This window comes from Salmo trutta, unplaced genomic scaffold (genome assembly GCF_901001165.1).
Source record: "Salmo trutta unplaced genomic scaffold, fSalTru1.1, whole genome shotgun sequence".
Lineage (NCBI taxonomy): Eukaryota > Metazoa > Chordata > Actinopteri > Salmoniformes > Salmonidae > Salmo > Salmo trutta.
The window spans coordinates 6,711,734-6,726,851 of record NW_021822911.1 but is presented as its reverse complement, the minus strand read 5'-3'; the positions used below and the strand labels follow the sequence as shown (position 1 = coordinate 6,726,851).

At 41.4% G+C, this 15,118-nt stretch overlaps 4 long non-coding RNA genes across 9 annotated transcripts; 2 read left to right on the top strand and 2 right to left on the bottom strand.

The window, feature by feature from the left end:
• Positions 1 to 1,865: 1,865 nt before the first annotated feature.
• Positions 1,866 to 3,706, bottom strand: LOC115186550 (uncharacterized). The gene is made up of 3 exons (XR_003875774.1): positions 3,382 to 3,706; positions 2,577 to 3,283; positions 1,866 to 2,312 (listed from the first exon to the last, which is right to left on the bottom strand). It is a non-coding gene; the product is annotated as an uncharacterized LOC115186550 (long non-coding RNA).
• An 8-nt stretch (positions 3,707 to 3,714) lies between these two features.
• LOC115186555 (uncharacterized) lies at positions 3,715 to 4,750 on the bottom strand. Its single transcript, XR_003875778.1, has 2 exons — positions 4,678 to 4,750; positions 3,715 to 4,516 (listed from the first exon to the last, which is right to left on the bottom strand). It is a non-coding gene; the product is annotated as an uncharacterized LOC115186555 (long non-coding RNA).
• A 3,478-nt stretch (positions 4,751 to 8,228) lies between these two features.
• LOC115186554 (uncharacterized) lies at positions 8,229 to 9,510 on the top strand. The gene is made up of 2 exons (XR_003875777.1): positions 8,229 to 8,320; positions 8,538 to 9,510. It is a non-coding gene; the product is annotated as an uncharacterized LOC115186554 (long non-coding RNA).
• A 1,653-nt stretch (positions 9,511 to 11,163) lies between these two features.
• LOC115186549 (uncharacterized) lies at positions 11,164 to 15,047 on the top strand. Of its 6 annotated transcripts, none has more exons than XR_003875772.1 (4): positions 11,164 to 11,538; positions 12,425 to 12,562; positions 12,831 to 13,949; positions 14,214 to 15,047. It is a non-coding gene; the product is annotated as an uncharacterized LOC115186549 (long non-coding RNA). The 6 variants fall into 6 exon arrangements; XR_003875773.1 differs by having other exon boundaries at positions 11,165 to 11,538; positions 12,425 to 13,076; positions 13,243 to 13,949; XR_003875771.1 differs by having other exon boundaries at positions 11,165 to 11,538; positions 12,425 to 13,144; positions 13,243 to 13,949.
• The last annotated feature ends 71 nt before the right edge of the window (positions 15,048 to 15,118 follow it).

Here is a 15,118-nt window from a genome sequence, read left to right as displayed (position 1 = left end):
TGTTTTTAAATAGGCATCCTATCATTTGAAAATTAGTTGAAAGGCTAAGTGATTCTCCTCCTGACAAGAATTTGACAGCCTTCAAACATAGTGCAAAAAAAGTGGGCGTCAATCATATTTGTGAACATAATCCCTAGCTGTATATTGCCGCTTTCCATGTTGTCTGTAGCTTGTGAGGTGTGGAAACACTGTTGCTTTAATGGATTTTGTCTTGTTGCTTTTTCTTCTATGTTGCTCTGTCTGTATGCTACGTCTTGCTTGTCCTATGTTGCTCTGCGTGTGCTCACTGCTCAATGATTGTCTATTTGTAATTGTTTTTTAATAACCTGCCCAGGGACTGCGGTTGAAAATTAGCCGGCTGGCTAACTGGCTTAACTGAAACGTTGATAAATGTGCACTGTCCCTGTAAAAATAAAATAAACAGAAACCAACGTTGAGTTGAGGTGCAACCAAAAACTTGAATGATCATAGAAAAGGAAAAAGCGCAACTCTTGCTCACTATAAAAAATGCATTGCTTTATTCAAGCAAGGTTAAAAGATTAACGTTTCGGCCTAGTCTATGACGATATGCAAGTTGTGTTTGCCCAGAAAAAGGGAGACCCAGACTCACCCTGGTTCTTGAGGGTTGAAGACAGCGAAAAAGTATCATTAAGTAAATGGGACTTTTCAATTCTTGAATACAAATCTTTAATGAACATGAATTTAAATACAATTGACTTGAGGATCAGAGCATGCAGGCTGACTGGCTAGCCCTGAAGGCCCTCTGCCTCTACCTCTGTGTGGTTCATAGGCACTCACATAGGCACTCACACAAAACAATATCCCACATCGCAGGTGGGACAAAAAGGACACACTAAGTATGATCCCCAATAAGAGGTAACGATTATCAGCTGCCTCCAATTGGGAACCATATACACACACCAACATAGAAATATAATACCTAGAAACCCCCCTAGTCACGCCCTGACCTAAAACACCATAGAGAACCCCGAGGGCTCTCTATGGTCAGGGCGTGACACAAGCTGAATATTGAATATAACTGTGATTTCTGTGGAATGGAAAAGGAGACCATTTTTGCATTTGTTTTTTACCTGTATTTATAGCAGAATGTTTTGGATTGACATACAGAATTTTGTTACAAAATAAATTGGGCCGGTTGTACTATTTAATGGTTTTGATATAATGATTTATTTCAGAAATTCTGACGGATAAAGATGTAGCATATTTAATTCAACTGCTAATAATACTAGGTACATTTCATATTCACAAATGCCAATGGCCTAATTCAAAACCTAACTTTTTTCACTTTATAAATGAGTTTAAACAATATGGCATCACTAACTATAATGAAAAACAAAAAGGCAATTAAAACTTGTAGTCTTAATGAATATGATTTGTTTGTTTAGGATTCCTGGCAATGTAAATAGTTTGTTAGTACGCTTGTTTGCATGTGACTATTCCTCTTTTGTTTGATGATATTTGTTAATAAAGAAAAGTAAAAAAGAGTGCCCTGTAAAAGTTGAAGTCATATTGAACAACTACCAGAGAGAACCTTCTCTACATAGGAATTGCATACCATATTTTTTCCCATACATCAAAATAATACTTTATTGTCAATCAGCAATTACTTACTTAGATAAGGCCTCAACAAGGCCCCAGTTAATGGTTGAAAATAACTTATGTCAGTGCCAATGAGTTACACTGAGTGTTAAAATATTAAGATCACCTGCTCTTTCCATGACATATGCTGACCAGGTGAATCCAGGTTAACGCTATAATCCCTTATGGATGTCACTAGTTAAATCCACTTAAATAAGTATAGATAAAGAGGAGGAGAAAGGTTTAAAAAAATATTGTATGGCTTGAGACAATTGAGACATGGATTGTGTATGTGTGCCATTTAAAGGGTGAATGGGCAAGACAAAATATTTACATGCCTTTCAACGGGGCATGGTTGTATGTGCCAGGGGTACCAGTTTGTGTCAAGAACTGCAATGCTGCTGGGTTTTTTACGCTCAACAGTTTCCCGTGTGTATGAAGAATGGTTCACCACTCAAAAGACAATTTGACACAACTGTGGGAAGCATTGGAGTCAACATGGGCCAGCATCCCTGTGAATGTGTTGTACACTCAGTACATTAATAGTATTGGTACCGTGTTCTTGCCGTAACCTGTAAAGCTGGAGCAGCCTGCGAGCCAGGGGGAGGTGTAGGTGATGCCATTGTCTGAACACACAGGGTCCCACTCCCCAGCCAAGCAGGAGCAATCTCTGTTACACTCTGACAACAGGCTGCCATCGTACACCAGGGGACCTGGGGGACAGAGAAAATGGCTGGTAATAATGATGTTTAAATAATTGTGTCTGAACTATCATTGACATAGGCACAGTGACAAAACAGCCAGGAATCCTGGCTCAGTAACAACCATACTGTATATTCCCACAAGAGGGAGCCCAGGAAGAGGCCCATGTGTGTTTTGGTCTAACTCTCCCTCATATTCCACTGATCAAAACTTTTGTTTTTATCAACCCACACACCCCCCAACCAACCAACCAACCAATCAGATGTCATATTTACCCGTTGTAGGACACGGTCAGACCAGCCACCTTAACGTTGTCACACTTAGCGCCAGACTGCAGAAGGAGGAGGTGGTAGGCCATGAAGGAGGTGACGAAAGACAGCTGGGCTCCAGACACAACGCCAAGCTTATACCTCTTCATCAGTAGACCTCCCAGGAATATCCCCACCGCACCCACAGGCAGGTTCACCTCACCTGGAAAAGTTATACTCACAGGTCTTTAGTGCTGCCAGTGTGCTGGAGTTTCATTTCCACTCATGTTCAACAAACCTACAGGGGATGGGAGAAAACAAAAAAAATAGAATTTAATGCCATTCAACATCAATACTGACAGGATGGAACATTTCAGTTGGAGCATGTCCATGTTTCTATGGCTTCGTTAAGACAGGCAGCCCAATTCAGTAGTTTTTTGAGTAATTGGTATTTTGACCAATCAGATATGCTCTGAAAAAGAGCTGATGCGAAAATATGTAATGTGATTGGTCAAAAGATCAATTAGTGGAAAAAATATCATAATTGGGCTGCCTGTCTAAACGCATCCCTTGTCTCTCTGTCTCTGACCCAAACCTCAGTCCTTGCATCGATTACAGAGGGCTGAAAAGGATTACGATCAAGAATCGTTACCCCCTACCCGATGTCCGCCACCTTGGAGTTGGCCCTAGGAGCCCAATTCTTCACCAAACTGGACCTCCGCAACGCTTAAAATCTGGTGAGAATCAGGGAGGGAGATGAGTGGAAAACTGCCTTTAACACCCCTAGTGGTCACTGAGTATTTAGTCATGACCTTCGGAATATCGAACTCACCGGCATTTTTTCAAGCATTGATCAATGACACTCTTAGGGATATGTTGAATGGGTTCGTCTTTGTTTACCTCGACGACATCCTGATCTTCTCCAAAAACCCTTCCGGAACACATTCGGCCCTGTCCCACCTCACTCAAGCAGGTTTTTGCGGGAATCTCAAGGCTGACAGGGCATTCATAGAGCTCAAGAGACGTTTCAACTCCGGACCCATCCTCGTTCATCCTGATCCTACTCGTCCCTTTGTGGTAGAGGTGGACGCCTCGGACACCGGAGCTGGTGCGGTCCTTTCACAGCGGAACGAGGAGGACAAGAAACTGCACCCATGCGCATTCATCAATTGTCTATTTTCTTGTTAGTACTTTGAAAATATTCACATCAAACAAGTGCACATTTTAAATTACACAACATAAATGCACTTTACCTAAAGCACAACTCAAAAATGTTCCACAAATAACCCTGTCTTAGTGTATGGTTTCACATGAAAACCACAATGTATTTCACATTCATACAATAGAAACACCTATATATGAAAACATAACTGAATGTTTTTCTATATACCGCTACCTCTATAGAAAACTGACAACAATACATTCAGCTTTAAGATAGTGGCACCTCCAGAAAATCGTCTCTCTCTCACTGTATGCACTAAAAGTCACAATTTTACACAAAAAAACAATAACATGTAAAACCAAGTCAGAAATCCCTAACAAATGGATTCTTTATAAAAAAATCTCCTAGACAAAATCCAGTACAAGTAAGCTACTCAGTAAACATAGTCTCTGTGACTCGTAAATCGTTTTTTACCTCAGCTAGCATCAAGCTAACATATACTCTCACTCAATGTAAATCACGTTCTTCTCTCACTCAGTTCGACACAAAGCCAAAACAAAACCTTTCCTAACGTGATAATACCTTGACAGAGTTGTTAAATAGCATGTTATTACATATTGTGTATATATTTGAACGTTTGGAAGTTCTGTTACATACCTGTAATAGTAAAAAGAACAGACCCAGTTTAGCTCAGTAAAGTTCTGATCCTTATTCAGCAGAATGGTGAGCGCTTGGCCAGAACTTGCTGTTTCTCCTGCTACAACAGTGCAACAGCGCCATCTATTGGCCTGATGGACTGCTAACGCTAAAGTATTTAGAAAATGCAATTTAGATTAATTAAGACAAATACATAAACAAATTGGGAGGGAAATGAATAATAAAAGAGTGTCCGTTTTTAGTGACTTTGTTTTCAACCCATTACACAAGCACAATCGTACATGTGCATTTTAAAGCATTATTAAGAACCTTGAGTGTGGAACTGCAGGGCGTTTGTTGGCCTGCTTGTCAGGGACACACAGTTCCTGTTGGCTGGTCAGCTTCACTCTGTCCTCTGCTGAATCACCCATCCTATCCAGTCAGATACGCAAAAACCACATCAATTTCACATGTGAACACGGGAAGTGTTCCAAAAACATGTTTTCATGTATTCTTCACATAAAATGTAAGTTGAAATCATGTGGTTTTTCTGTCAGGGCAGGAATATAAGATGCATTTTCATGTTATGTTTGATGTTGCATGATCTTGAAAATGCAATGTTCTTTGAGGTTCTTCCATTTGCTTTTCCATGTATTTCCATGTATTTTCCATTTTACATTCCCTCAGTCCTTTTCACTTTCCTTGGCAAAATCAAATCAAATCAAATGTATTTATTTAGTCCTTCTTACATCAGCTGATATCTCAAAGTGCTGCACAGAAACCCAGCCTAAAACCCCAAACAGCATCGGTAGCCCTGCCCCCTGGTAAACAGCGTATGATCGCTGGATGATTCGTTTTAAGTCTAATACTACAGGTAATGGAGAATGGAGTCGCCAATGACTAGGGTTTTCAATTTGTCAGAGCTAATGCTGGGAGCCTTCGGCGTCTCAGACCCCGTAACGGGAGGAGTAGAGACCTGAGAAAGCTCAGACCCCGTAACGGGAGGAGTAGAGACCAGAGAAGGCTCGGCCTCAGACTCCGACTCGCTGCTTAATGGGGAGAACTGGTTGAAAGTTTCTGTCGGCTTTAATCGCTGCCAAAAGTGATTCTAACGTGTATTGTGAATACTTATGTAAATTAGATATTTCTGTATTTCATTTTCAATACATTTGAGAAAAAACCTTTTCACTTTGTCATTATGGGGTATTGTCTGTAGCTGGGTGAGATGATAAAAAAACTATAATTTAATCCATTTGGAATTCAGGCAGTAAGAAAACAAAATGCGGAATAAGTTAAGGGGTATGAACACTTTCTGAAGGCACTGTATATCTGCAAGAAAGTGATAAATGAGCAACTCTTTGAAAGGGGGTCATATAAACATTGCCTTATTTAAAAAAAAAAAATTGCTATCATGCTATAATCGGCATAGTTTCTCAGGCCAAATCTTCATTCTGTAAAATAAAGTAAAATACACGCTACAGGGAATGCAAAAAAAAATGGCTTCTGCAAAGCACATATACATTGTCCAATCAACATCCACACATTGATTTCATTCTTCAGGTCTTCATTCAAACACAAACACTCTTGGAATAACATGCTCTTTCAGTGTCTTGTTGCAGGTTGTGCAATGTTCAAAAGCGTGTGAGAGATTAGCATGAATGTGTGTGTATGTCTGAGGGGTCAAGTTTGGATGGTCGTACATATGCAAATAGACTAGATTGTATATTTCAGGACCATGGACAGCAGCGATATCGGCATAGTGATATCTGTCATCCAGCACCACATGACAGTAAACAGCGGCCATCTCATGTGAAGTTGGCACTGGGGAAATCCCATGTAATGAGAAACGAGGCCTAGGAGGCAAAAAGACTGAAGGAGAAGATTCCCACAGGAACTCTATGCTAAACTGTTCTGCCACATTCATTTCAAATGTTACATCTTTCGAATTGTAAATAATAGGGAATACATCTGCAAAAAATTGAAACTGACTATTCAAACTACACTGTACAGCTTTAGTGTGACTGTGCATCAAAGGTACATCTGTAAACAATTCCGTTCTCAGATGTCTGTTTAATGTGAGAAACAAAATGAAAAACAACTGTTAGACCATTACAATGCGGACTGTCATGCATTTTTACTATTACCAACAAGACAACGAAGTGATACGTGCCATGGACACTTATAACGGATACTTTCCCAACACCAAAAGTTCCCACGCTGAGCGATATTGTTTACTACACTATTATGCATACAATCCAAGTCATACGTTTATTGTCATTCATACTCTTATTTGTAACCGAATATCTTTGCAAAAGTGTTCATTGTGTCAATTCAGAGCTCGGAAATATTGGAATAATGTGCTTAAGGGGACTGACACTCAAGGCGCACAACAGGATAACACAACTACCACATTTTCAATTGACAATCATTTTTTTAAATGGATGTGGTCAATAGATTTTTATAGGCACATATAAACAATGTATTTAACTTGTAAACCAAGGTTGGATTGGTAGGTCTAAGCAAAAAAAGGAAGATGCCGGGTCTGCCTCTGTTTTGGGGGTGATGTCCACAATATCTAGTTGGGAAGAACCCGGGTCTGCCTCTGTGTTAACGGTGATATTCACAACCTCCAGGTGGGAACAAGCCGGGTCTGCCTCTGTTTTTGGGGTGATGTCCACAACCTCCAGGTGGGAAGATGCCAGGTCTGTGTTATGGGTGACAATAACAATCCTGATGAGCTCTACTACTACAAGGCACCAAGATGTCATCAAAACAGGCATCTGTCAGAGTGCTCTCTATCATTGCTACTCACCTGCTTGGATGTCAGCTGGTCGTGTGGTGGAGACGGCCACCAGGAGGACAGGGGGGACTGGTAGGGTGGCTGCAGGGGGCTGGAAGCAGCTCTGCACCTCGTCCGCCACAAAGGCACAGACAGAGCTCATATAAAAAGGGCTCTGCAGGTCATCCGTGGAGAAGGACTGACTGATTCTCCCGAGGATCGACCGCACAGAGTCAAAAGCAGCAGCCCGGGAGAAAGGGATGTGATGTGAAGGGTCCTTTAACATGTAGGAGAGCTTCTGCACTACGGCCGCCACCATGCCCACGGCCATCCCGCTTATTAGGATTGGGTGCTCTGAATGGCCTTCCTCTGGCTGAAGCCACAGGGCCAGGAGGAGCCTGGGCACCACCTCCACCACCACCTGAGATGGGCTGGGTTGCTACGGGCCTCATTGGACTGCTCGCCCAGAATGCTCCTCACAGCTCTCTCCACGATGCTGTGGGCTTTAGGATCGCTGAAATCAACAAAAAGGAGAAGACAAAGCTAAACGATGTGCAATGTGCTCACAGAGAACACTGTCTTAGTCTGTTTCTGCGTAGTTCCAGATGTGTAGATAAATGGATCAAGTCATATGCAGGGCAGTACATGGAACTCACATGTCAGCTGGCGAGGTGGAATGCATGGAGCGGCGGAGCTTGCAGAAAGCCTCGTGCTCTATGTCCATCATTTTTAGGCAAGTGTTTACTGCCCAGGCCTGCAGTATGAAACAGGAAGTCCCATTAGTGTAGTTTCACAACAGATCTATCCTGCTGTGCTAACTCGTTGTTGAAAGGCTAGTAAAGAGCTCACTAACTTGTAGTATGTCTCTAACTCTCATTCTCTTACCAGCCGAGCGAGGTCGTTTCCCTCCTCCAGGGTTTCCTTCCACACCCTTCAAATAAAACACAGAGCAATTCAACTTTCCTGGCTTGTGATTTTTCTGTTGTTTATTTTACCCACACCTCCTTTAGTGCTGCTGGTGGCAGGGAATGGCAGTGAAGGTGAGTGCTGGCGTGGTGCTCACCTCTCCCTAAGGGATTTTTTGCCCTGAGACACCAGCCAGTTGCTCATGTGCTCCGTGGTGACATGGGGCGGGACCTGGCCTTGACTCTGGAGCAGCAGATAATGGACCATGAGCTTCTTCTGCAAGATGAGGTAAGGTGTGAGACCATGCCACGAAATACCATATCATGTGCTTTCAGAAGGGCCTCTCGCAACATTTCACAACTACTCATGCCTGACAATTTGCAAGTGATATTAAGAACTCTTATGACCAACTTCTCTAAACTGTCTTGAAAGACAACTCTCTTTCTGTTTATGTTTTTGTGGGATGAATCTTACCTGTTTGTTGTAATATGTTTCCTCCCAGCAGGCCTGCAGAGTCTGAAAATAAAGGCTGCTTCTACAGAATTCCTTTGAAGATAATGAAAATAATGATGCTTTGTTATGCACATTATGCACAGGCATTTACACTATGCTAAAATTAATTTCTCCTAAGATTACCTTTGTGGGACCATAAGTGAACTCCGGAATGCACCAAACCCTATCCATGGTAAGATGGGGAAGAAATACAGCACTATAGATATACGGGATGCTCTAGAGATAACAAGAATGACTTAAAGTCGCGAATGATCAATGACTGTGGAGTCGTCCAATATGCTGCACTTAGAATTGAGTTGCAGGCGATGTTTTGCGCGAAATAGAATGTTTACATTCTATTGCCATGGAGAAATGGAATGTGTAGAACCTGTATAATTGGGTATGCTTCTATGTCTTTATTTCGTGAAAGATTAAGCTCTTTATTATGTCATAATGTGTATATGAGGACGTAGGAGCCCGTCCCGATTCATGACGTGATTATCCAGGTGCATGTTGCTTAGACCTACCAATCCAACCTTGGTTTACAAGTTAAATACATTGTTTATATGTGCCTATACAAATCTATTGACCACATCCATTTAAAAAAATGATTGTCAATTGAAAATGTGGTAGTTGTGTTATCCTGTTGTGCGCCTTAAGTGTCAGTCCCCTTAAGCACATTATTCCAATATTTCCGAGCTCTGAATTGACACAATGAACACTTTTGCAAAGATATTCGGTTACAAATAAGAGTATGAATGACAATAAACGTATGACTTGGATTGTATGCATAATAGTGTAGTAAACAATATCGCTCAGCGTGGGAACTTTTGGTGTTGGGAAAGTATCCGTTATAAGTGTCCATGGCATGTATCACTTCGTTGTCTTGTTGGTAATACTAAAAATGCATGACAGTCCGCATTGTAATGGTCTAACAGTTGTTTTTCATTTTGTTTCTCACATTAAACAGACATCTGAGAACGGAATTGTTTACAGATGTACCTTTGATGCACAGTCACACTAAAGCTGTACAGTGTAGTTTGAATAGTCAGTTTCAATTTTTTGCAGATGTATTCCCTATTATTTACAATTCGAAAGATGTAACATTTGAAATGAATGTGGCAGAACAGTTTAGCATAGAGTTCCTGTGGGAATCTTCTCCTTCAGTCTTTTTGCCTCCTAGGCCTCGTTTCTCATTACATGGGATTTCCCCAGTGCCAACTTCACATGAGATGGCCGCTGTTTACTGTCATGTGGTGCTGGATGACAGATATCACTATGCCGATATCGCTGCTGTCCATGGTCCTGAAATATACAATCTAGTCTATTTGCATATGTACGACCATCCAAACTTCACCCCTCAGACATACACACACATTCATGCTAATCTCTCACACGCTTTTGAACATTGCACAACCTGCAACAAGACACTGAAAGAGCATGTTATTCCAAGAGTGTTTGTGTTTGAATGAAGACCCGAAGAATGAAATCAATGTGTGGATGTTGATTGGACAATGTATATGTGCTTTGCAGAAGCCATTTTTTTTTGCATTCCCTGTAGCGTGTATTTTACTTTATTTTACAGAATGAAGATTTGGCCTGAGAAACTATGCCGATTATAGCATGATAGCAATTTTTTTTTTTAAATAAGGCAATGTTTATATGACCCCCTTTCAAAGAGTTGCTCATTTATCACTTTCTTGCAGATATACAGTGCCTTCAGAAAGTGTTCATACCCCTTAACTTATTCCGCATTTTGTTTTCTTACTGCCTGAATTCCAAATGGATTAAATTATAGTTTTTTTATCATCTCACCCAGCTACAGACAATACCCCATAATGACAAAGTGAAAAGGTTTTTTCTCAAATGTATTGAAAATGAAATACAGAAATATCTAATTTACATAAGTATTCACAATACACGTTAGAATCACTTTTGGCAGCGATTAAAGCCGACAGAAACTTTCAACCAGTTCTCCCCATTAAGCAGCGAGTCGGAGTCTGAGGCCGAGCCTTCTCTGGTCTCTACTCCTCCCGTTACGGGGTCTGAGCTTTCTCAGGTCTCTACTCCTCCCGTTACGGGGTCTGAGACGCCGAAGGCTCCCAGCATTAGCTCTGACAAATTGAAAACCCTAGTCATTGGCGACTCCATTCTCCATTACCTGTAGTATTAGACTTAAAACGAATCATCCAGCGATCATACGCTGTTTACCAGGGGGCAGGGCTACCGATGCTGTTTGGGGTTTTAGGCTGGGTTTCTGTGCAGCACTTTGAGATATCAGCTGATGTAAGAAGGACTAAATAAATACATTTGATTTGATTTGATTTTGCCAAGGAAAGTGAAAAGGACTGAGGGAATGTAAAATGGAAAATACATGGAAATACATGGAAAAGCAAATGGAAGAACCTCAAAGAACATTGCATTTTCAAGATCATGCAACATCAAACATAACATGAAAATGCATCTTATATTCCTGCCCTGACAGAAAAACCACATGATTTCAACTTACATTTTATGTGAAGAATACATGAAAACATGTTTTTGGAACACTTCCCGTGTTCACATGTGAAATTGATGTGGTTTTTGCGTATCTGACTGGATAGGATGGGTGATTCAGCAGAGGACAGAGTGAAGCTGACCAGCCAACAGGAACTGTGTGTCCCTGACAAGCAGGCCAACAAACGCCCTGCAGTTCCACACTCAAGGTTCTTAATAATGCTTTAAAATGCACATGTACGATTGTGCTTGTGTAATGGGTTGAAAACAAAGTCACTAAAAACGGACACTCTTTTATTATGCATTTCCCTCCCAATTTGTTTATGTATTTGTCTTAATTAATCTAAATTGCATTTTCTAAATACTTTAGCGTTAGCAGTCCATCAGGCCAATAGATGGCGCTGTTGCACTGTTGTAGCAGGAGAAACAGCAAGTTCTGGCCAAGCGCTCACCATTCTGCTGAATAAGGATCAGAACTTTACTGAGCTAAACTGGGTCTGTTCTTTTTACTATTACAGGTATGTAACAGAACTTCCAAACGTTCAAATATATACACAATATGTAATAACATGCTATTTAACAACTCTGTCAAGGTATTATCACGTTAGGAAAGGTTTTGTTTTGGCTTTGTGTCGAACTGAGTGAGAGAAGAACGTGATTTACATTGAGTGAGAGTATATGTTAGCTTGATGCTAGCTGAGGTAAAAAACGATTTACGAGTCACAGAGACTATGTTTACTGAGTAGCTTACTTGTACTGGATTTTGTCTAGGAGATTTTTTTATAAAGAATCCATTTGTTAGGGATTTCTGAGTTGGTTTTACATGTTATAGTTTTTTTTGTGTAAAATTGTGCTCACTAGCTGGTAAACTGGCCGAGCACGCTCAGTCTGGTGGACTTTTAGTGCATACAGTGAGAGAGAGACGATTTTCTGGAGGTGCCACTATCTTAAAGCTGAATGTATTGTTGTCAGTTTTCTATAGAGGTAGCGGTATATAGAAAAACATTCAGTTATGTTTTCATATATAGGTGTTTTTTTATTGTATGAATGTGAAATACATTGTGGTTTTCATGTGAAACCATACACTAAGACAGGGTTATTTGTGGAACATTTTTGAGTTGTGCTTTAGGTAAAGTGCATTTATGTTGTGTAATTTAAAATGTGCACTTGTTTGATGTGAATATTTTCAAAGTACTAACAAGAAAATAGACAATTGAACAAGAGGAAAAAAACATTCTTCAGAATAAAGAAAGCGCCAGAACTTTGCAGACGTAAACTTGTGTCCGTTCTTTTTACTTTTGCAGGCCACCTCAGCTACACATGCACTCTGTCTGCACACGCATCCACGCATGCACATACACACGGACAAACACACACTAATGTTCTGTCTCTTGTGTTTGTCAGCAGTTCATCGTGGCCCCGTCGTTCGCCTCCTTCACCAAAGCTCTGTCAGGGACCTACATGAAGTGTGCCATCACTCAGAGAGACACTTTGACCTGTCCAGCTCTCTCATCGGACTCATAGACTGCAGCTTTGAGATGGGTATCAACAATAACATTGAGTTGCTTGAGAATTCATGTAGTAAAAACTAGATACAGACGACAGTATGATCCGTTTTTCTTGTGGTTCAGAGTCTGCTCTCAATACTGTCCAGTTTTCTAGTTGTTCCTATTAACTGATTGATTGGCGTTTGTCCATGACTCTACTGTCAAAGCCCTAACATTGTTTTATGTGCTGCTATGTTGTTGCAGCCTAGTATCCAAACTGATATGTCATTTTTAGTCAAAATAAAAAATGCGCCTGGGTGCAGTTTCTTGTCCTCCTCGTTCCGCTGTGAAAGGACCGCACCAGCTCCGGTGTCCGAGGCGTCCACCTCTACCACAAAGGGACGAGTAGGATCAGGATGAACGAGGATGGGTCCGGAGTTGAAACGTCTCTTGAGCTCTATGAATGCCCTGTCAGCCTTGAGATTCCCGCAAAAACCTGCTTGAGTGAGGTGGGACAGGGCCGAATGTGTTCCGGAAGGGTTTTTGGAGAAGATCAGGATGTCGTCGAGGTAAACAAAGACGAACCCATTCAACATATCCCTAAGAGTGTCATTGATCAATGCTTGAAAAAATGCCGGTGAGTTCGATATTCCGAAGGTCATGACTAAATACTCAGTGACCACTAGGGGTGTTAAAGGCAGTTTTCCACTCATCTCCCTCCCTGATTCTCACCAGATTTTAAGCGTTGCGGAGGTCCAGTTTGGTGAAGAATTGGGCTCCTAGGGCCAACTCCAAGGTGGCGGACATCGGGTAGGGGGTAACGATTCTTGATCGTAATCCTTTTCAGCCCTCTGTAATCGATGCAAGGACTGAGGTTTGGGTCAGAGACAGAGAGACAAGGGATGCGTTTAGACAGGCAGCCCAATTATGATATTTTTTCCACTAATTGATCTTTTGACCAATCACATTACATATTTTCGCATCAGCTCTTTTTCAGAGCATATCTGATTGGTCAAAATACCAATTACTCAAAAAACTACTGAATTGGGCTGCCTGTCTTAACGAAGCCATAGAAACATGGACATGCTCCAACTGAAATGTTCCATCCTGTCAGTATTGATGTTGAATGGCATTAAATTCTATTTTTTTTGTTTTCTCCCATCCCCTGTAGGTTTGTTGAACATGAGTGGAAATGAAACTCCAGCACACTGGCAGCACTAAAGACGTGTGAGTATAACTTTTCCAGGTGAGGTGAACCTGCCTGTGGGTGCGGTGGGGATATTCCTGGGAGGTCTACTGATGAAGAGGTATAAGCTTGGCGTTGTGTCTGGAGCCCAGCTGTCTTTCGTCACCTCCTTCATGGCCTACCACCTCCTCCTTCTGCAGTCTGGCGCTAAGTGTGACAACGTTAAGGTGGCTGGTCTGACCGTGTCCTACAACGGGTAAATATGACATCTGATTGGTTGGTTGGTTGGTTGGGGGGTGCGTGGGTTGATAAAAACAAAAGTTTTGATCAGTGGAATATGAGGGAGAGTTAGACCAAAACACACATGGGCCTCTTCCTGGGCTCCCTCTTGTGGGAATATACAGTATGGTTGTTACTGAGCCAGGATTCCTGGCTGTTTTGTCACTGTGCCTATGTCAATGATAGTTCAGACACAATTATTTAAACATCATTATTACCAGCCATTTTCTCTGTCCCCCAGGTCCCCTGGTGTACGATGGCAGCCTGTTGTCAGAGTGTAACAGAGACTGCTCCTGCTTGGCTGGGGAGTGGGACCCTGTGTGTTCAGACAATGGCATCACCTACACCTCCCCCTGCCTCGCAGGCTGCTCCAGCTTTACAGGTTACGGCAAGAACACGGTACCAATACTATTAATGTACTGAGTGTACAACACATTCACAGGGATGCTGGCCCATGTTGACTCCAATGCTTCCCACAGTTGTGTCAAATTGTCTTTTGAGTGGTGAACCATTCTTCATACACACGGGAAACTGTTGAGCGTAAAAAACCCAGCAGCATTGCAGTTCTTGACACAAACTGGTACCCCTGGCACATACAACCATGCCCCGTTGAAAGGCATGTAAATATTTTGTCTTGCCCATTCACCCTTTAAATGGCACACATACACAATCCATGTCTCAATTGTCTCAAGCCTTACAATATTTTTTTAAACCTTTCTCCTCCTCTTTATCTATACTTATTTAAGTGGATTTAACTAGTGACATCCATAAGGGATTATAGCGTTAACCTGGATTCACCTGGTCAGCATATGTCATGGAAAGAGCAGGTGATCTTAATATTTTAACACTCAGTGTAACTCATTGGCACTGACATAAGTTATTTTCAACCATTAACTGGGGCCTTGTTGAGGCCTTATCTAAGTAAGTAATTGCTGATTGACAATAAAGTATTATTTTGATGTATGGGAAAAAATATGGTATGCAATTCCTATGTAGAGAAGGTTCTCTCTGGTAGTTGTTCAATATGATTTCAACTTATACAGGGCACTCTTTTTTACTTTTCTTTATTAACAAATATCATCAAACAAAAGAAGAATAGTCACATGCAAACAAGCGTACTAACAAACTATTTACATTGCCAGGAAT